Genomic DNA, 21,715 nt, shown 5'->3' on the forward strand with positions numbered 1-21,715 from the left:
TACTCTCTAAAATTAGGCAGCATACTCACAAAATCTGGTTAATTCAAGACCTTTATGGTTATAGTTTATAACTATAAATTACCTAAGTTTATGACTTATGTTATACATGTTATCACAGTAGGAAAGAAAAATGCATGTGTGCATATTCAAAAGGAGGCCATTTAACACTAATTAAAAAGAGTGACTAGGACCAGACAGACCTGTCCTGACCCTGCCTCTTCCGAGCTGTGTTATCCTGGGTAACTCACCTTCCAGTCTTCAATTTCCTAATTTATAAATGGAGATATTACCCGCCCTGTGAAGATTAGGTTAAATATGTTTCACATGTTAGCACTATGCTTAATCCTGAGATAGCTAATAACAAAATAATAGTACATAGCCTTTCGCAAAATGGAAAAACTGAAAATGATGTTTCCCTAAGGAAGAGTTGACACATTTTACCAAACAAGCGAGTAACATCCAGAAAACACAGACAGCTAGATGTAACCATCTCTAAAGTGAAGTGTATAATGTTGCTATCAAAACTGTGCAAATAGATGATCTGGGAGAAGTAAAATTCAGCCTGGATAATCTAAAAACCCAGGGTCAGTTCTCAGTATTTGAAAGTAAGGCGATCACTCATGCAAATTACATAGGAAAAATCTCACTTTTTTCTTTATTCCTATAATCAAGAGCCTGCTCTACAGCTGCTCCTAAGGATGGGGGAGAAAATTATATGCTGCTTTTAATTTTAGATAAGTAAACTAGTGGGACGTGCATACCTTAGAGTATCATTGAATGATCTGGGTTTTTTCCATACTTTCAAAAAGACATTGACAGTCTTGACTATGTAGGTTCTCATTATCTAAAGGCCTGCATGTAATCCATGCATGTCCAGAGACTTCTCTCTGGTAGATTGAAAACTGCTTTACTTCTCTCTGGAAATTGTACACTTTTCCCTTCCTCTGCCTGGCTGGCTAGTCTTTTCCTAGCTTCACTCCTCCCCATCTTGCTTGATCTCCTCTGAAGCTATTTGATATATACCCCAGCCCACTTCTGGTGCCATGTTTTCAGAGGCAGATTAAGGTCGATAAAAGCCCCGGGCATAGAAGAAAATATTGGGCCCCTTAAAAAGAGAGAGAGATAGCCTGACCAGGTGGTGGCACAGTGGATGGAGCGTCAGACTGGGATGTGGAGGACTCAGGTTCGAGACCCCTAGGTCGCCAGCTTGAGTGTGGGCTCATCTGGTTTGAGCAAAGCTCACCAGCTTAGACCCAAGGTCGCTGGCTCAAGCAAGGGGTTACTTGGTCTACTGAAGGCCCACGGTCAAGGCACATATGAGAAAGCAATCAATGAACAACTAAGGTGTCGCAGGGAAAAACTGATGATTGATGCTTCTCATCTCTCTGCGTTCCTGTCTGTCTCTGTCTATCCCTCTCTCTGACTCTCTCTATGTCTCTGTAAAAAGAGAGAGAGAGAGATAGGGAAAATCAAAATACATGTTAACCATATTTTTAAATAAATAAAAAATATTATGTATTATTAATGTTAAAATTGCACATATGAAACCAAACTTAGTGTCATTAGAAGAAAGTGTAAAGTTGGGGTTTTGTGGGGCCCTTCAGAAGTCGAGGTCGAGGGCGCCTGCCCTGTGTGCCCACTGTTAAATCCGCCTTCGCATGTTTTGTTTTTGAGCATCTACTTTATTATATTATAATTAATCAGATTCAGGAGACTGTGAGTTCTTTGATGAGCATGCATTTCTTTATTTGTTTTTGTGTTTGCAGTGTTTAAAGTGGGGGCTGACTTGTACAGGTGCTTGGTAAAGTTGTGTTAAATGAAATAAATGCTTAGTCACTAATTTTTCTTGTGTGTATTCTTATAAGTAAACCGTAGCTCTCTTTGGGAGGAAACTATATTGTACTTTTAGGTACCTCACAAGTCTAGCATGTGGCAAGCAAAGTCAGATTGCTCTAGGCTTGCAGTCAATATCAGTTATCCACAAAACACTTTATAGGGTCAGTTCTCTAGGAGCTCGATCTTTGTTACTATTTTATCCCCATATACTATTAAAATTTGTATATAGTGATTACCAAGATTTTCATTGAATTTAATATTTTTGTGTGAAATTAATACAAATGCACATATCTGATAGAGTTTTTGTGTGAAGGATCAGTATTCAGTTCATTGTGGGCAGTTACAAAACTTAAAATGTATGTGTTGTTGTTGGGTAAATGAATCGAGAATTTCAGTTGAATAAATGCAGTATATTTGGCTTTTTATTTTTCTGCCTATTGGCTATTATTTACTGTGATTCCTTGAAGTTAATTTCAGAGCTTTAATTGAAAAAGAAATATTTCTGTGATTCAGGCTCCCTTGATGAAATTGTTGAAATGTGAAATTAGAATTTAAGACTTTCCTGAATACTTGAATGCATCTTGCTGGCCAGTATTTAACTTTTTTTTCCTTTTTAGTTTTAATTTTGATTGCTGTTACTACTGTTACCTGAGCCAAAGTGGTGATGCTGTCTGAGGGAAATCTCTGCAACTCCTAAGTCAACACTGACACGGTAAGAGTGTGTGCCTTTACCTTACGCTATTTACTTTCTATAATGATACCGTTTAGAATTTTAATTTGAAATAAAATAGGATTTAATATTTCAAAATATTAATATATTTTAATATATAAATATTAAGAGATAGTATTTTAGAGCTTTAGATCCTAATCAACAGTAAGAATTTGAAAGAAAATTTGATATATTCATTTCATATTAATTTTTATGTGAACAATGAAGATGCTATATAGTTTGTCATTTTCCTCCCTATATATTTTGCTCATTTACTTTTCATTATTTGAGGTTTAACCAGTTCTTTATTATCTGAACCGTGTTAATAATGAATAGGTATGAGAAACCAAGATGATAAAACTTAAGCCTAGTCAGTTTTTACTACAGCTTACTCTGACCTGAAGTGGTGGTGATTCTAACAGTGGCTAATATGAGGGTTGGAATTATTTAAGGATTTAAATTATCTATATTACTCTATCATTGAGGTATAATTCAAGAGTAGTGAAACATAGCTGACTCACAAGACAAGTTATTCCTTTGAGTTTTACTTTCCTCATGTATAAAATGCTATCATTTGTCTTGCAAGTTTTATCGTTGTAAAGTACCAGAGTGAAAGGGGGATGGGGAGAGATAAAAGAGGGTTGGGGGAGGTAAATGGTAATGAAAGGAGACTTGATTTGGGGTGATGATCGCACAGAATGTACACATGATGTATTATGAAATTGAACACCTGAATCCTATATAATTTTATTAACCAGTGTCACCCCAGTGAATTTTTAAAAAATTGAATGAGATGATATATGTGGAATTATCCTTTTTTCCCCTTTTTTAGAATGGTAGAAGGAGAATAACAAAAGTCTTTGTTTTGAGATGGGTGTTAAGAGAGAACATACTACTATTAATATTCTTTGAAGGAAAGGATGCTGGAAGACTTGATCTCTAATCCTATCTCACCCTGGCCTTGGGTATATCATTACAGTACATTAATTTAATGTTGGAAAAGTGAACTTAATTATCATACTTTTACTTTGCAGATAATTCTTCAGGAATATATCTGTATTCTTTGACTGCAGTGGAATTAGCAAGAAATCAGTATCAGATAACTGGGAAATCTCAACATATTTTGAAATTAAATATAATATTCTGAAAATCCCATGAGTCAAAGAAGAAGTCTCAAGAGAAATTAGAAAATATGTTGACTTGAATGAAAATGAAAATTCAACATTAAAATTTATGGGATATACCTAAAGCAGTACTTCAGGGGAAAGTTTATTGTACTAAAGGATTATATTAGAAAACAGAAGTTTTAAAAAAATAATTTAAACATTCACCTTAAGAAAGAAGACAAAGAACAAATTTACACTCAGAACAAACAGGAAGAAAATAATAAAAAGCAGAAATCATTAAAATAGAAAACAGGAAAACAATAGAAAAAAAATTAAGTCAAAAGCTGATTCTTCGATGAGATCCATAAAATAGATATATCTATAGTTACACTCATCAGGAAAGAGGAAAGATAGAGAGGGTAGAAATTTTTAATATTAGAAAAGAGGGACATTAATATAGACCCTATAGGTATGAAAAGGAAGGTAAGGGAATATTATAACAAATTCCATCAAAGACACAGCTACTACCTTACTACTCAACTAAAATTGAATTTGTAGTTAAAAACCCTCCCCAGAAGGAAGTTCCAAGTCTGATGAACTCATTGGTGAATTCTAACAACCTAATAAGGAAAAATAAAATACCAAATACCAATTATATACAAACTCTTCAGAAAATAAGAGGAAGGGAACACTAATTTATTTTATGAAGCCAGTATCACTCTGATACAAAAGACAAAAATATTTCTCAACAAAATATTAGCAGATTGAATATAGTTTATATAAAAAGGATAGTACATTCCAGCAATGCAGGATTGGTTCCTCATTCAAAAATCAGTCAATATAGTTCACGTCAACAAACAAATTTTCAAAACCCATATGATCATCTCAACAGAGGTAGAAAAAAAACATTTAATAGTATTTATCATCCACTCATAATAAAAACACAGAAAAATAGGATTAGAACGGAGCAGGCACTTCCTCAACTTGATAAAAGGTATTTATGAAAATATTATGGCTAATGTTATTGGTGAAAGACTAAATGCTTTTGTTTAACTTTAGGAACAGGGAATGATGGTCACTCACCACTCCTATTCAGAATTGTCCTAGTTAGTGCAATAAAGCAAGAAAAAGAAAAGTCATATAGATAAGAAAAATCAAATTCAGAATTCCCATAGCAAAGGACCTGAGAAATGTAGATGTTAGCCTTCTAGTGTCTGTGATGTTTGGGATAGGATAGGAGGAGATGAGAATAGATGTTGAATGCCAGTAGACAATATCTATATTTTTATTTGTGTGGTTATGATCTGAAAATTAACATTTATATCACTTGTGGTTTTAAGTTACTATTTAAAGTTAAAAGTGAGCATAATCTGTTAGGATTTTTATTTCAGCATTTTCTTTCTACTAATATATACTAAAAGCTGTGTGTAGGCCCTGGACAGTTGGCTCAGTGGTAAAGCATCAGCCCGGCCTGTGGATGTCCCGAGTTCGATTCCTGGCTAGGGCACTTAGGAGAAGCGCCCATCTGCTTCTCCACCCCTCCCCCTCTCCTTTCTCTCTATCTCTCTCTTCCCCTCCTGCAGCCAAGGCTCCATTGGAGCAAAGTTGGCCTAGGCACTGAAAATGGCTTCATGGCCTTTGCCTCAGGTGCTAGAATGGCTCTGTTGCAAAGGAGCAACACCCTAGATGGGCAGAGCATCGCCCCCTAGTGAGCTTGCTGGGTGGATCCCAATTGGGTGCATGCGGGAGTCGATCTCTCTGCCTCCCTGCTTCTCACTTCAGGAAAATAAAAATAAAAAAAAAAAAGCTGTGTGTAGTACTTAAAAGTTATACCTTATAACTTTATTGACTAGTTCTTTTTTAATATAAAGAAAAAGCCTATCTGAAATAATGTCAAGATATCCTCTTAAATCCTAAGACGGCAAACAAAATTATTTGTTAAATTTATTATAACTATCATTTGGCTTTGTATGAGTGTAAATTGTTTTGTTTGCTTTCTGTCTATATCTTTAAATTCATTGATGTGGTTTTTTTTCTTTTTTTATTGATGTGTTTTATATAATAATATAAGCCACATAATATGCTTATTGATTTCTGTTTTATTGTTTTCCATATACTTGTTTTATTTTTATGATGGTTGGCAGTGTAGAACTGGGGAAATCTTGAGTCCTAGTTCCAATTGCCTAGGATGGTTATGTGACAAAACTGTCTCTGGATGGTTTCACTGGAATAATTTCTGAGTCTCTTGTAATAGGTTTTCAGCATAAGTAAAATGCTTACAAATTTATACAAACATGTAATTTTATAACTGTATGCATTTCTTCTTTAACCCCATATTAGTGGCCATATGAGTTGGTGCTGCATACTTGGTGTGGCAGATTGTGATAGTAGAGGGAGCAAGTTTAGTAGTTAATAGAAAATCGTGGGTTCAAATGCTAAAAACATATATAGTCTTGAGCTTTTGAGCAAAACCTACTTAAACCCTTGATTCTCATTCCCATCATTTTTAAAAAGCGGATAATCTTTGTTTTCAGTTTTATTGAGAAATAATTTATATATATCCCTGTATATGTTTAAGGTGTACAGCATGATGGTTTGATTTATATATGTTGTGAAATGATTATCATCATAGGTTCATCTAACATCCATCTTGTCATATAGATATAATAAAAATGAAAGAAGAGCCTAACCTGTGGTGGCACAGTGGATAAAGTGTTACCCTGGAATGCTGAGGTCACTGGTTCAAAACCCTGGACTTTCCTGGTCAAGGCACATATGGGAGTTGATGCTTCCTGCTCCTCCCCCCTTCTCGCTCGTCTGTCTTTCTTTCTCTCTCTTTCTTCCTTTCTTCCCTTCCCTTCCCTTCCCTTCCCTTCCCTTCCCTTCCTTTCCCTTCCCTTCCCTTCTCTCCCCTCTCCTCCCCTCCCATCCCCTCCCCCCTCCCCTCCGTTCCCTTCCTCTTTCTTCTCTTCCTTTCCTTTCCTTTCCTTTCCTTTCCTTTCCTTTCCTTTCCTTTCCTTCTTTCCTTCTTTCTCTCTTTCTCTTTCTTTCTCTCTCTCTCCTCTCTTTAAAAATGAATAAAATCTAAAAAATTATAATTAAAAAAATGAAAGAAAAAAAATTCTTTCCTTTCTGATGTGAACTCTTAGGATTTACTCTCAATAACTTCTTTATGTATCATACAACAGTGTTAACTGTAGTCAGGTTGTACATTATTACATACCTAGTACTTATTTATTTTATAATAGGAAGTTTGTACCTTTTGGAGGATCTTAATCTTGATGAGCTGCTGAAAACTTTAAAAACAATATTCAGAGCATCTAGTAGACTAAGGATACTCAAATCGTGATGCTTATAGAGTATCTTCATTGTAGAAACATTAAAAGACTGATTTCTGAGAGAATTGGTTTTGAATTGGATTGGAAGAACTATTCCAATGGTGTTTTTCACAGAAATAAAACAAAAAATCCTAAAATTTGTATGGAATCACAAGACTTCAAATAACCAAAGCACTCCGGGGGACCAACAATATTACAAAACTGTAATAACCAAAACAGTATGGTACTAGAATAAAAACAGACACAAGGATCAATGGAAAAGAGTAGAGAGTCCATAAATAGACCCACACTTACATGATCAAAACAACTAAGTGCACACAGTGGGGAAAGGATAGTCTCTTCAATAAATAGTGTTGAGAAAACTGGACAGCCTCATGCAAAAGAATGAAAATAGACTGTCTTATACCACACAAAAATCAACTTAGAATGGGTTGAAGACTTAGAATGGAAGACCTTAGCCATTGAACTCCAAGAAGGAAACTTAGGTGGTAAGCTTCTTGACATCGGTCTTGGAGATAAAATTTTGATTCTGAAATCAAAGCAAAGGCAACAAAAGCAAAAATAAACAAGGCGAACTACATCAAATTAAAAGCTTCTGCATGGCAAAGGAAATGATCAACAAAATGAAAATGCAACCTATTCAATGGGAGAATATATTTTCAAATCATACATCTGATAAAGAGTTAATATCCAAAATAATAAAAAGAACTCATACAACTCAATAGCAAAAAAACCCAAACAGTCTGCTTAAAAAAATGGGTAGAGGATCTGAATAGACATTTTTTTTCCAAAGAAGACATACAGTTGGTCAATAGGTACATGAAAGGATAGGCTCAATATCACCGATCATCAGGACAACACAAACCAAAACCGCAATGCGATACCATCATACCTGTCATAATGACTATTATCAAAAAGTCAGAACTTAACAAGTTTTGACATGGATGTGGGAAAAAAGGAATGCTTGTGCACTGTTTTTGGAAATGGAAAATTATGTAGCCTCTGGAAAACAGTATGGAGTTTCCTCAGAAAACTAAAGATAACACTACTACTGTATGATCCAGTAGTTCCACTTTTTGTTATCTGAAGAAAATGAAAACACAAATTTGAGATGATACTTGAACTCCCATGTTCATTGCAGTGTTATTTTCAATACCCAATATATGAAAACAACCTAAGTGCCATAGATGAATGAATAAAGAAGATATTGTGTATCTACAATGGGATATTATTTAGCCCCCAAAAGAATGAAATTCCACCATTTGTAGCAACATGGATGGATCTTGAGTGCATTATGCTACGTGAAATATGTAGAAAAGAACAAATACTGATCTCATTTGCGTACTTTTAAAAACAACAACAACCAAGTTCATAGATAAAGAGAACAGATTGGTAGTTTCCAAAGGTGTGGATAAAGGGTGGGAAAAATTGGAAAAGGGGGTCAAAATGTACAAATTTCAGTTATCAAGTAATTAAGTCCTAGGGATACAATCTACGGCATGATATGACTGTAGTTAATACTGTATTGCATTTTTTAAAGTTGCGAAGAGAGTACATCTTAAGGTTCTCATCAAAAGAAAAAATATTGTTCTAGTCGGATGGCTACGTTGGTTAGAGCATCGGTTCTTGGTGAGGGCACATACAGGAACAAACAGATCAGTGTTTCTGTTTCTCTCTTTTTTTTTTAATTTTTTTAAATTTATTCATTTTTTAGAGAGGAGAGGGAGAGACAGAGAAAGAGAGAGAGAGGAGAGACAGAGAGAGAGAAAGGGGGGAGGAGCTGGAAGCATCAACTTTCATATGTGCCTTGACCAGGGTTTCGAACCGGCGACCTCAGCATTTCCAGGCCGACGCTTTATCCACTGCGCCACCACAGGTCAGGCCTGCTTCTCTTTTTCTTTCTCTCTCTCCCTCCCCCCTTTCCTCCCTCTCTGACATCAATAAATACATTTTTTTTAAAAAGAAAAATATTTGGCCCTGGCCGGTTGGCTCAGCAGTGGAGCGTTAGCTTGGCGTGCGGGGGACCCGGGTTCAATTCCCAGCCAGGGCACATAGGAGAAGCGCCCATTTGCTTCTCCATCCCCCCTCCTTCCTCTCTGTGTCTCTCTTCCCCTCCCGCAGCCAAGGCCCCATTGGAGCAAAGATGACCTGGGCGCTGGGGATGGCTCCTTGGCCTCTGCCCCAGGCGCTGGAGTGGCTCTGGTCTCGGCAGAGCATCGCCCCCTGGTGGGCAGAGCTTCACCCCTGGTGGGCATGCCGGGTGGATCCCGGTAGGGCACATGCGGGAGTCTGTCTGGCTGTCTCTCCCCGTTTCCAGCTTCAGAAAAATACAAAAAATTAAAAATTAAAAATTAAAAAAATATTTTTATAATTATGAATTGTGACATGTTATCTAAACTTATTGTGGTTATCATTTCACAGTGCAGTTGACCCTGAAACAATGTGGGTTTGAACTGCCTGCGTCCACTCACGCATAGAAACACACATCCAAGGGGCAAATGCATTTTCCATCTGAAGTTGGGAATCCAGATATTCAGGAAGCCAACTTAAGTTAAGTTATATGTGGATTTTTGACTATGGGGATAGTTCATGCCTTTACTCCTTTGTTGTTCAGGGATCAACTGTATGTACAAATACTGAATTATTAATGTTATGCACCTGAAACTAATATACTATTTTTTTTATAACAATAAATTTTTATTAATGGTAATGGGATGACATTAATAAATCAGGGTACATATATTCAAAGAAAACATGTCTAGGTTATTTTGTCATTAAATTATGTTGCATACCCCAAAACTAATATACTATTATATGTTAATTATACCCTAAAATAAAAAACGCACAAAACAAAAAAACAAAGACTTTGATATCTGACTGGACTGGTTTTGAATTTAAGGTTTTACATTCACAAATACAGAAAAGATGAGAGAATTTATCAACAGAAAGCCCCCACTCCAGGAAATACTAAGGGGGGTTTTCCAACCAGATTCAAAGAACAAAAGAAAACAACACCACAAGTAACAGCTCCACCAAGAACACAATAAAACCAAACTTAAACTGTGACAACAAAGGAAAAAAAGGGGAGAGAGGATGGAGATTAACAGTAGCAAAGGATGATGAAGTGCAGAAATACTTATAAGATAGGGTACTACAATGAATATGGTAGGTACCCTTTTCATTACTTAATGGTAACCACCCTTAAAAAAACCACCACAAAAACACTTGACTTAAAAAAGGTAGCAACAGAGGAAAGAAGTATGGAACACAAACAAACAAAAACAAATGATAGAAAAACAAAAGAGAAGAATCAAACTAGATACAAAACTAACAGAAAGCAATTTATAAAATGGCAGTAGGGAACCCACAAGTGTCAATAATTACACTAAATGTAAATGGATTAAACTTACCAATAAAAAGACACAGAGTAGCAGAATGGATTAAAAAAGAAAATCCAACTATATGCTGCCTACAAGAAACACATCTAAGCAACAAGGATAAAAACAAATTCAAAGTGAAAGGCTGGAAAACAATACTCCAAGCAAACAACACCCAAAAAAAAGCAGGTGTAGCAATACTCATATCGGATAATGTTGACTACAAGACAGGAAAAGTACTCAGAGACAAAAATGGTCATTTCATAATGATTAAGGGGAAGTTGAATCAAGAAGACATAACAATCCTTAATATATATGCACCAAACCAAGGAGCACCAAAATATATAAGACAGCTACTTATTGACCTTAAAACAAAAACTAACAAAAATACAATCATACTTGGAGACCTCAATACACCGCTGACGGCTCTAGATCGGTCATCCAAACAGAGAATCAATAAAGATATAGTGGCCTTAAACGAAATACTAGAACACCTGGATATGATAGACATCTACAGGACACTTCATCCCAAAGCGACAGAGTATACATTTTTCTCTAGTGTACATGGAACATTCTCAAGAATTGACCATATGTTGGGCCACCAAGACAATATCAGCAAATTTAGAAAAATTGAAAGTGTACCAAGCATATTTTCTGATCATAAAGCCTTGAAACTAGAATTCAACTGCAAAAAAGAGGGGGGAAAACCCACAAAAATGTGGAAACTAAACAACATACTTCTAAAAAATGAATGGGTCAAAGAAGAAATAAGCGCAGAAATCAAAAGATATATACAGACAAATGAAAATGAAAATACGACATATCAGAATCTCTGGGATGCAGCAAAAGCAGTAATAAGAGGAAAGTTCATATCACTTCAGGCCTATATGAACAAACAAGAGAGAGCCGAAGTAAACCACTTAACTTCACACCTTAAGGAACTAGAAAAAGAAGAACAAAGACAACCCAAAACCAGCCGAAGAAAGGAGATAATAAAAATCAGAGCAGAAATAAATGAAATAGAGAACAGAAAAACTATAGAAAAAATCAATAAAACAAGGAGCTGGTTCTTTGAAAAGATCAACAAAATTGACAAACCCTTGGCAAGACTCACCAAGGAAAAAAGACACAGGACTCAAATAAATAAAATCCAAAATGAAAGAGGAGAGATCACCACAGACATCATAGAAATACAAAGAATTATTGTAGAATACTATGAAAAATTATATGCCACCAAATACAACAATCTAGAAGAAATGGATAAATTCCTAGAACAATACAACCTTCCTAGACTGAGTCATGAAGAAGCAGAAAGCCTAAACAGACCAATCAGCAGGGAGGAAATAGAAAAAACTATTAAAAACCTCCCCAAAAATAAAAGTCCAGGCCCAGACGGTTATACTAGTGAATTCTATCAAACATTCAAAGAAGACTTGGTTCCTATTTTACTCAAAGTCTTCCAAAAAATTGAAGAAGAAGCAATACTTCCAAACACATTCTATGAGGCCAACATAACCCTCATACCAAAACCTGGCAAGGATGGCACAAAGAAAGAAAACTACAGACCAATATCTCTAATGAATACAGATGCTAAAATACTAAACAAAATACTGGCAAACCGAATACAACAACATATTAAAAAAATAATACATCATGATCAAGTGGGATTCATCCCAGAATCTCAAGGATGGTTCAACATACGCAAAACGGTTAACGTAATACACCATATCAACAAAACAAAGAACAAAAACCACATGATCTTATCAATAGATGCAGAAAAGGCTTTTGATAAAATACAACACAATTTTATGTTTAAGACTCTCAACAAAATGGGTATAGAAGGAAAATATCTCAACATGATAAAGGCCATATATGATAAACCATCAGCCAACATCCTATTAAACGGCATAAAACTGAGGACTTTCTACCTTAAATCAGGAACAAGACAGGGTTGTCCACTCTCTCCACTCTTATTCAACGTGGTGCTAGAAGTTCTGGCCAGAGCAATCAGACAAGACAAAGAAATAAAAGGCATCCATATCGGAAAAGAAGAAGTAAAGCTATCACTTTTTGCTGATGATATGATCGTATACATCGAAAACCCGAAGGACTCCACAAAAAGATTATTAGAAACAATAAACCAATACAGTAAGGTCGCAGGATACAAAATTAACATACAAAAGTCCATAGCCTTTCTATATGCCAACAATGAAATATTAGAAAACGAACTCAAAAAAATAATCCCCTTCACGATTGCAACAAAAAAAATAAAATACCTAGGAATAAACATAACAAAGAACGTAAAGGACCTATATAATGAAAATTACAAAGCATTGTTAAGGGAAATCGAAAAAGATACAATGAGATGGAAAAATATTCCTTGTTCTTGGATAGGAAGAATAAATATAATCAAAATGGCCATATTACCCAAAGCAATATACAAATTTAATGCAATTCCCATCAAAATCCCTATGAGATTTTTTAAAGAAATGGAACAAAAAATCATCAGATTTATTTGGAACTATAAAAAACCCCGAATAGCCAAAACAATCCTAAGGAAAAAGAATGAAGCTGGGGGCATTACAATACCTGGCTTTAAACTATATTATAGGGCCACGATAATCAAAACAGCATGGTATTGGCAGAAAAATAGACACTCAGACCAATGGAACAGAATAGAAAGCCCAGAAATAAAACCACATATATATGGTCAAATAATCTTTGATAAAGGGGCCAACAACACACAATGGAGAAAAGAAAGCCTCTTCAACAAATGGTGTTGGGAAAACTGGAAAGCCACATGCAAAAGAATGAAACTCGACTACAGCCTGTCCCCGTGTACTAAAATTAATTCAAAATGGATCAAAGACCTAAATATAAGACCTGAAACAATAAAGTACATAGAAGAAGACATAGGTACTAAAATCATGGACCTGGGTTTTAAAGAACATTTTATGAACTTGACTCCAATGGCAAGAGAAGTGAAGGCAAAGATAAATGAATGGGACTACATCAGAATTAAAAGTTTTTGCTCAGCAAGAGAAACATATCAAAATAAACAGACAGCCAACTATATGGGAACTGATATTTTCAAACGACAGCTAAGATAAGGGCCTAATATCCAAAATTTACAAAGAACTCATAAAACTCAACAACAAACAAACAAACAATCCAATAAAAAAATGGGAAGAGGACATGAACAGACACTTCTCCCAGGAAGAGATACAAATGGCCAACAGATATATGAAAAGATGCTCAGCTTCATTAGTTATTAGAGAAATGCAAATCAAAACTACAATGAGATACCACCTCACTCCTGTTAGATTAGCTATTATCAACAAGACGGGTAATAGCAAATGTTGGAGAGGCTGTGGAGAAAAAGGAACTCTCATTCACTGTTGGTGGGACTGTAAAGTAGTACAACCATTATGGAGGAAAGTATGGTGGTTCCTCAAAAAACTGCAAATAGAACTACCTTATGACCCAGCAATCCCTCTACTGGGGATATACCCCAAAACCTCAGAAACATTGATACGTGAAGACACATGTAGTCTCATGTTCATTGCAGCACTGTTCACAGTGGCCAAGACATGGAAACAACCAAAAAGCCCTTCAATAGAAGACTGGATAAAGAAGATGTGGCACATATACACTATGGAATACTACTCAGCCATAAGGAATGATGACATCAGATCATTTACAGCAAAATGGTGGGATCTTGATAACATTATAAGGAGTGAAATAAGTAAATCAGAAAAAAACAAGAACTACATGATTCCATACATTGGTGGAACATAAAAATGAGACTAAGAGACATGGACAAGAGTGTGGTGGTTACCAAGGGTGGGAGGGGAGGGAGGACATGGGAGGGAGGGAGGGAGAGAGTTAGGGGGAGGGGGAGGGGCACAGAGAACTAGATAGAGGGTGACGGAGGACAATCTGACTTTGGGCGAGGGGTTTGCAAAATAATTTGATGACAAAATAACCTAGACATGTTTTCTTTGAATATATGTACCCTGATTTATTAATGTCATCCCATTACCATTAATAAAAATTTATTAAAAAAAAAAAAAAAAAGAATTTAAGGTTTTACACTTAATAATTAATGTCATTTTGGATTACTTATTTTTTGAGCTCTGATTTCTTTTGTTAAATGAAGGTAATACTGATCTATAAAGTTGTAGTAGGATGTAAATGACATAATGTATATAAAATGCATATGTTTGTAAAATGTTCTCATTTATCATCTTTACCAGTGTACTAATATTAGCTTTATGCTTTTGTTTGTTGGTGATTTTCTATAGAGTTACGTAGAAACTCTGACTGATCTTCCTTGCTGTAGACATGATTTATTGTTGCAGTATGTTCAGAAGAATGGAGCTGACAGGATGCCAGTCTTGATGATTTGAGATCAAGTACATAAATTGCAAATTTGAGATCTTTTACTATCTCCTACTCCTCTTTCTGCTTTCATGGCTCAAACAATTGGGAATAGTTAACAAAAATAAGCATTTCATGTATCTTAACTTTCATGGACACACTGCTATTTTGACTTTATTTGATTTTGTTTTGTTCATTCATATGAAATTGACAAAAAATGACTATTTTTGACCAACAGACGGGGTACTTTTATATGATTTGGCTTTATATTTCAGAGTACGGTGAACAGTGGTTTCTTCAGGGCCAATCATTTAATTTTGTAGCTTATAATTTGTTGTTTCCTCCAGAAACTGAAATTTATTTTCAATATATTTTGGATTTTCTTTGTTAAGTTGTTTGGTGAAGGTCCTTCTCCAGTAATTGATGCAAAAGAGTAAGACAGGCATGATTGATTAAATCTTTGGCCATTGGTGATTAAGCTCAATCTCCAGGGCTCTCTTCTCCCCTGAGGTGGGGGTGTGTGGAACGGAACAGTCCAACCCCCTCATCACATGGATGGTTTGCCTGGCACCATTACCCATCCTTGGGGACCTTCCAAAAGTCACCTTGTTAATATACTTACGGTATGTGAGATAGAAGATTGTTATAAATATCAAAATTATATGTACTTTCTTATTGATCAGTGTCACCCTGTTAAATTTAATTTTCTGTAAAAAAATTATTTAAATTATGGCTAATTATGATTTCAAGTTTGGATTAAGAAATTCCAACGGTCTCAGGAGCTCTGTGTCAAAAACAGGGATGAAGATCAAGTATATATTTCCTATTATAAGTCACAATATTGTAGTAATATAGATGGAATCATACAGCATATACATATTTTTAGTCTGGCTTTCATTCAGTGTAATTACCTTGAAATTCATGCATGTTTTTGCATGTATGTCATTCCATGTATAGTACAGTTAATTTATCCATTCACCTGCTAATGGATTTTTGGATTATTTTGGCTATTACAAATAAAGCTGTATGAAAATGCATGTGCAAGTCATTATGGGGGCAAATGCTTTTATTCATTTTGCATAAATACCTAGGAGTAGGATGGCTAGATCCACTGGATAAAATGTGTGTTTAACTTTTGAAGAAATTGCCAAACTGTTTTCCAAAGTGATTAGGTTATTTTACTTTCTCTTCAACAAGGTATGAGAGTTCCAGGTTCTCCAGGTCCTTACTAACATTAGGCATGGTTAGTCCTTTGAAATTTAGCCATTCTTTTGGGTATGTAGTGGTACGTACATTGTGGTGTGTGTTTGCATCTCTTTAATGACTAATGGTGTTAAACATTTTTCAGGTGCTTATTTGCCATTTGTATTCTTCCATGAAGTATCTATTCAAGCCTTTTGTCCCTATTTTTAATTGGATAGCTTGTTTTGTTTCCAGTTTTATTTTAAATTTTAAAATTTTTCAATTACCTTAACATTCAATATTGTATTAGTTTCAGGTGTTCAGCATAGTGGTTAAACACTTATATAGTTTATGAGGTGATCCCCGATAAGTCTAGTACCTACTTGGCACCATACAGTTATTACAGTATTGTTGACTATATTCCCTAGGCTCTACTTTACGTCCCTGTGACTGTTTTGTAACTAACAATGTACTTCTTAATTCTTTCACCTTTTTCACCTAGCCCTTTAACCCCCTCCCATCTAACCATCTCAGTTTGTTCTCTATACCTATGAGTTTATTTCTGTTTTATTCTGTTTTTAGATTCCACATACAAGTGAAACCATATATTATTAGCTTTTCTCTGTCTGATTTATTTCACTTAGCATAATACCCTCTAGGTCCATTCATGTTACTGCAAATGATAACATTTTGTTCTTTTTTATGACCAAGTAATATTCCATTGTATATATGTACCACAATTTCTTTATATGTTCATCTATCAATAGACACTGAGGTTGCTTCCATATCTTGGCTGTTGTAAATAATGCTGCTTTGGACATATGGACACATGTATTTTTATGAATTTGTATTTTGGATTTCTTCAGATAAATACACAAAAGTAGGATTGCCGAATCATTTGGTAGTTCTATTTTTAATTTTTTGAGGAACCTCCCTACGGTTTTTCATAGAGGCTTCAAAAATTTGCAGTCCCACTAATGTTCCATTTTCTCCACATCCATTCCAATACTTCTTCTTTGTTAATGTATTAATGATAGCCATTTTGGTAATCAGTAACATTGAGTATCTTTTCATATGTCTGTTGGCCATCTGTATGTCTTCTTTGGAGAAATGTCTATTCAGGTCCTCTGCCCACTTTTTTTTTAATCAAGTGAGAGGCAGGAAGGCGAAGAGACAGACTACCACATGCGCCCAACCGGGATCTACCCGGCAACCCCCATCTGGGGCTAATGTTCTGCCCATCTGGGACTGCTGCTTCAATGCTCAGGAACTGAGCTATTTTAGTGCCTGAGGCGAGACCATGGAGCCATCCTCAGTGTCCTGGGCCATCTTGCTCATTAGAGCCATGGCTGCCAAAGCGGAAGGGAGGGAGAAAAGGGGAAGCAGATGGTTGCTTCTCTTGTGTGCCCTGACCAGGAATCAAACCTGGGACTTCCACACGCTGGGCTGACCCTCTGCTGCTGAGCCAACCAGCCAGGGCCCTCTGCCTGTTTTTAAATTGGATATATATATTTTTTTATGTTGAAGTGTATGAGCTCTTCATATATTTTGGGTACTAACCTTTTATCAGATGTTTCATTAGTGATTATCTTCTTCCATTCAGTAGATTGCCATTTTACTGAAGGTTTCCTTTGCTATGCAAAAACTACTTAGTTTGATATAATTCCATTTGTTCATTTTTTCTTTTGTTTCCCTTGCTCAAAGAGACATAACCAAGAAAATATATATTAAGAACAATGTCATATTCCTGATGAGCAAAAATCCAAAATTTCTAAGAGAAATTCTAGGATTTTTTATATAGTTTTGGAACTTAAATTTAAGTCTTTAATCTATTTTGAATTTATTCTTGTGTATAGTGTAAGAAGGTAGTCTAGTTTCATTTTTTTTTTTTTTGCATGTTATCTGTCCAGTTTTCCCAGCACCATTTATTGAGAAGACTGTCTTTAACCCATTTTATATTCTTTCCTCCTTTGTCATAGCCTAATTGACCATATATATGTAGGTTTATTTCTGGGCTCTCTGTTCTGTTCCATTGATCTGTATGTCTATTTTTATGCCAGTGCCATGCTTTCTTGATTATTATAGTCTTGTAGTATGGTATCAGATAGTGTGATACTGCCAGTTTTGTTTTCTTTCTCAAGATTGCTTTGGCTATTCAGGGTCTTTTGTGGTTTCATATAAATTTTAGGGTTATTTGTTTTAGTTCTGTGAAAAATGCCATTGGTATTTTGATAGGATTTGCATTTTCTCATAGATTGCTTTGAATAGTGTGGACATTTTAATGTTAATTTTTCAATTCTTCCATGAACACAGTATATGCTTCTATTTATTTGTATCTTCAATTTTTTTGTGTCTGATAATTTTTCGAGTATGTGTCTTTTGCCTCCTTAAATTTGTATTTTATATTCTGATGTAATTATAAATGGGATTGTTTTCTTAATTTCTCTTTCTGACAATGCATTATTAGTGTATAAAAATGCAACCAATTTCTGAATATTAATTTTGTGTCCTGCAATTTTAATATATTCATTTATTCTAATAGCTTTTTGGTGGAATTGTTAGGATCCTCTTTATATAGTATCATGTAATCTTCAAATAATGACAGTTTTACTTTGTATCCCAGGAATAAATCATATGTCATCATATGTGCGATCTCTTTAATACATTGCTAAATTCAGTTTGCTAATATTTTGTTGAGGAATTTTGCATCTGTGTTCATTGGGAATATTGGCTTATTATTTTCTTTTTTGTGATGCCTTTGTCTGGTTTTGGAATCAGGATAGTCGCAGCTTCATAACATGAACTTGGGAGCCTGTACTTTTCTTCCGTTTTTTTTGTTTGTTTGTTTGTTTGTTTGGAATAGGTTGAGAAGAATAGATGTTAATTTCTTCTTGAACGTTTGGTAAAATTTGCTTGTGAAGCCAACTGGTCAAGGACTTATTTGTTGGGAGTTTTTGATTATTGATTCAGTTTTGTTAGTTGTTATCTGTTTATATTTTCAGATTTTGGGGGATTTTTGGCAAGAGATAGAGAAGAAGAGAGAGGGACAGACAGGCAGGAAGGGAGAGAGATGAGAAGCATTAACTTGTGGTTGTGGCACTTTAGTTGTTGATTGATTGCTTTCTCATATGTGCCTTGACTGGGGGGGAGGGGCTCAAGCTGAGCCAGCGACCCCTTGCTCAAGCCAACAACGCCATTGACCTATGGGCTAAATCCAGCAACCATCGGGGTCATGTCTCTCCCACGCTCAAGCCAGTGACCCTGTACTCAAGCTGGATAAGCTCGTACTTAGGCCAGCGACTTTGGAGTTCTGAACCTGGGTTTTTGGTGTCCCACGTCGATGATCTGTCCCCTATGCCACCACCTGTTCAAGCAGATTTTCTGTTTTCTGATTTAGTTTTAAAAGTCTGTATGGTTCTAGAAATTTATTTATTTATTCTAGGTTGTCCAGTTTGTTGACATATATTTGTAGTAATTTAAGACTTTTTATTTCTGCTCTGATCTTTATTATTTCCTTCTACTCACTTTGGACTTTGTTGTTATTTTTATACATTTGTTTTCTAGGTATAAGGTTAGAATATTTGAGATTTTTTTTGGTTAATTTTTTTTGTTTGTTTTTTGTTTTTTTGTGTTTTGTTTTTTGAGGTAGGCCCGTATTGCTATGAATTTCCCCTTTTGGACTATTTTGGCTGTGTCTCACAGATTTTGTCATGTTTTTTAATTTTTCCCTGATTTTGTTGTTAACCCAAATACGGTTTACTAGCATGTTATTTAGCCTCTTCCATGTGTTTGTGTCTTTTTTTAGTTTTATACCATTGTGATTGAAGAAGATACTTGATGGTATTTGAATCTTGTTAAATTTATTGAGACTTTCTATGTTCAAACATGTGGTCTATCCTAGACAGTGTTTCATTTGCACTTGAAAAGAATGTATATTCTGCTTTGGAATGAAATTTTCTAAAAATATCAATTAAATTCATCTGGTCTAATGTGTCATTTAAGGCCACTGTTCCTGTTGATTTTCTATCTGGATCTATCCATTGATTTTAATGGTGTGTTAAAGTACCCTACTATTACTGTATTACTGTCATTCTCACCCTTTATGCCCATCAATATTTGCTTTATTAATGTAGGTGCTCCTATGTTGGGTTCATAAATGTTTATAAATACTATAGCCTCTTGTTTAATTTCTTTATCATTATGAATGTCCTTTTTTTGTCTCTTGTTATAGCCTTTGTTTTAAAGTCTGTTTTATCTGATATAAGTATTGCTTACTTCAGCTTTGTGTGTTTGTTTCCATTTGCATAACATTTTCTTCCCCCCCTTTACTTTTAGCTTGTGTATGTCTTTTTTTTGTGTATTTTTTTTTTGTATTTTTTTTTTTCTGAAGCTGGAAACGGGGAGAGACAGTCAGACAGACTCCCGCATGCGCCTGACCGGGATCCACCCGGCACGCCCACCAGGGGCGACGCTCTGCCCACCAGGGGGCGATGCTCTGCCCCTCCAGGGCGTCGCTCTGCCAGGACCAGAGCCACTCTAGTGCCTGGGGCAGAGGCCAAGGAGCCATCCCCAGCACCCGGGCCATCTTTGCTCCATTGGAGCCTTGGCTGCGGGAGGGGAAGAGAGAGACAGAGAGGAAGGAGAGGGGGTGGAGAAGCAAATGGACGCTTCTCCTATGTGCCCTGGCTGGGAATCGAACCCGGGTCCCCCGCACGCCAGGCCGACGCTCTACCGCTGAGCCAACCGGCCAGGGCTTGTGTATGTCTTTTGATCTAAAGTGGGTCTTTTGTAGGCAGCTTAGGTACGAGTCTTATTTTCTTATCCATTCAGCCACCCTGTGTCTTTTGATTGGAACATCTAATCATTACATTTATAGTAATATTAATAGCTATGTAGTTCTTGCCATTTTATTATTCATTTTTTTGTTCTGATTTTTCTTACTTAGTCCCTTTACATTTCTTGTAATATTGGTTTAGTAGGATGAACTTACTGGGCAATTTTTTTTTTTAGAGAAAGAGACGGAGACAGACAGGAAGGGAAAGAGATGATAAGCATCAGCTTGTAGTTGTAGCACTTTAGTTGTTCATTGACTGCTTCTCATACGTGCCTTGACTAAGGGGCTCTGGCTGAGCCAGTGACCCCTTGCTCAAGCCAGCTACCTTGGGCTTCAAGCCAGCGACCTTTGGGCTCAAGCCAGCAACCATGGGATCATGTTGATGATTCCACTAGTGAGCCTGCACTCAAGTGGACATCCCAGGTCAATGCTCTATCCACTGCGCTACCACCAGTCAGGCTTAGTATTTTCTCATCTAGGATATTTTATTGAGCTTTGAGAGTTCTTTCATATTCTTTTTTTTTTTTTTTAGAAAACTTAATTTATTGACATTCATCAATAAGAGTGCTTAGGTTTCAGGTAAACATTTCTGCAGTGTTTGAACTGTTGATTATGTTGAGTACCCATTACTCAAAGTCAAATCTTTTTCCATCACCATGTATTTGTCTCTCTTTACTCACCTCACCCACCACCTCCTCCCCTAGTAATCAGCTCACTTTTATCTATGTCTATGAGTTTCAGTTTTATATCTCACCTATGTGTGAAATCATATCATTCTTAGCTTTTTCTGATTTATTTCACTCAATATAATAGTCTCAAGCTTATAAAAAATACTAGATATATCATTTATACTTTATTAAAGATATGATTTATACTTTATTTTATTAGCAATTTTTTTCCCTTTTACCCCAGAATGATACTTTTGGGCGTGTTGTAGAATTATTTTCTGTTTT

The 21,715-nt window shown here is 35.7% G+C and overlaps 1 protein-coding gene across 8 annotated transcripts in view; it reads left to right on the forward strand.

The window, feature by feature from the left end:
• WASF3 (WASP family member 3) overlaps window positions 1–21,715 on the forward strand; it is a 168,190-nt gene that overhangs the window by 78,112 nt on the left and 68,363 nt on the right. For 7 of the 8 annotated variants that reach the window (XM_066258978.1, XM_066258983.1, XM_066258976.1 and 4 more), the window contains one exon: window positions 2,454–2,548. The exons of the other annotated variant lie outside the window; for it this stretch is intronic. The gene's annotated coding sequence lies outside the window, so the exon portion shown is untranslated. The remainder of the gene's footprint in view (window positions 1–2,453; window positions 2,549–21,715) is intronic. 8 annotated transcript variants of the gene reach the window in all.

Source organism: Saccopteryx bilineata, chromosome 2, assembly GCF_036850765.1.
Source record: "Saccopteryx bilineata isolate mSacBil1 chromosome 2, mSacBil1_pri_phased_curated, whole genome shotgun sequence".
Classification (NCBI taxonomy): Eukaryota; Metazoa; Chordata; class Mammalia; order Chiroptera; family Emballonuridae; genus Saccopteryx; species Saccopteryx bilineata.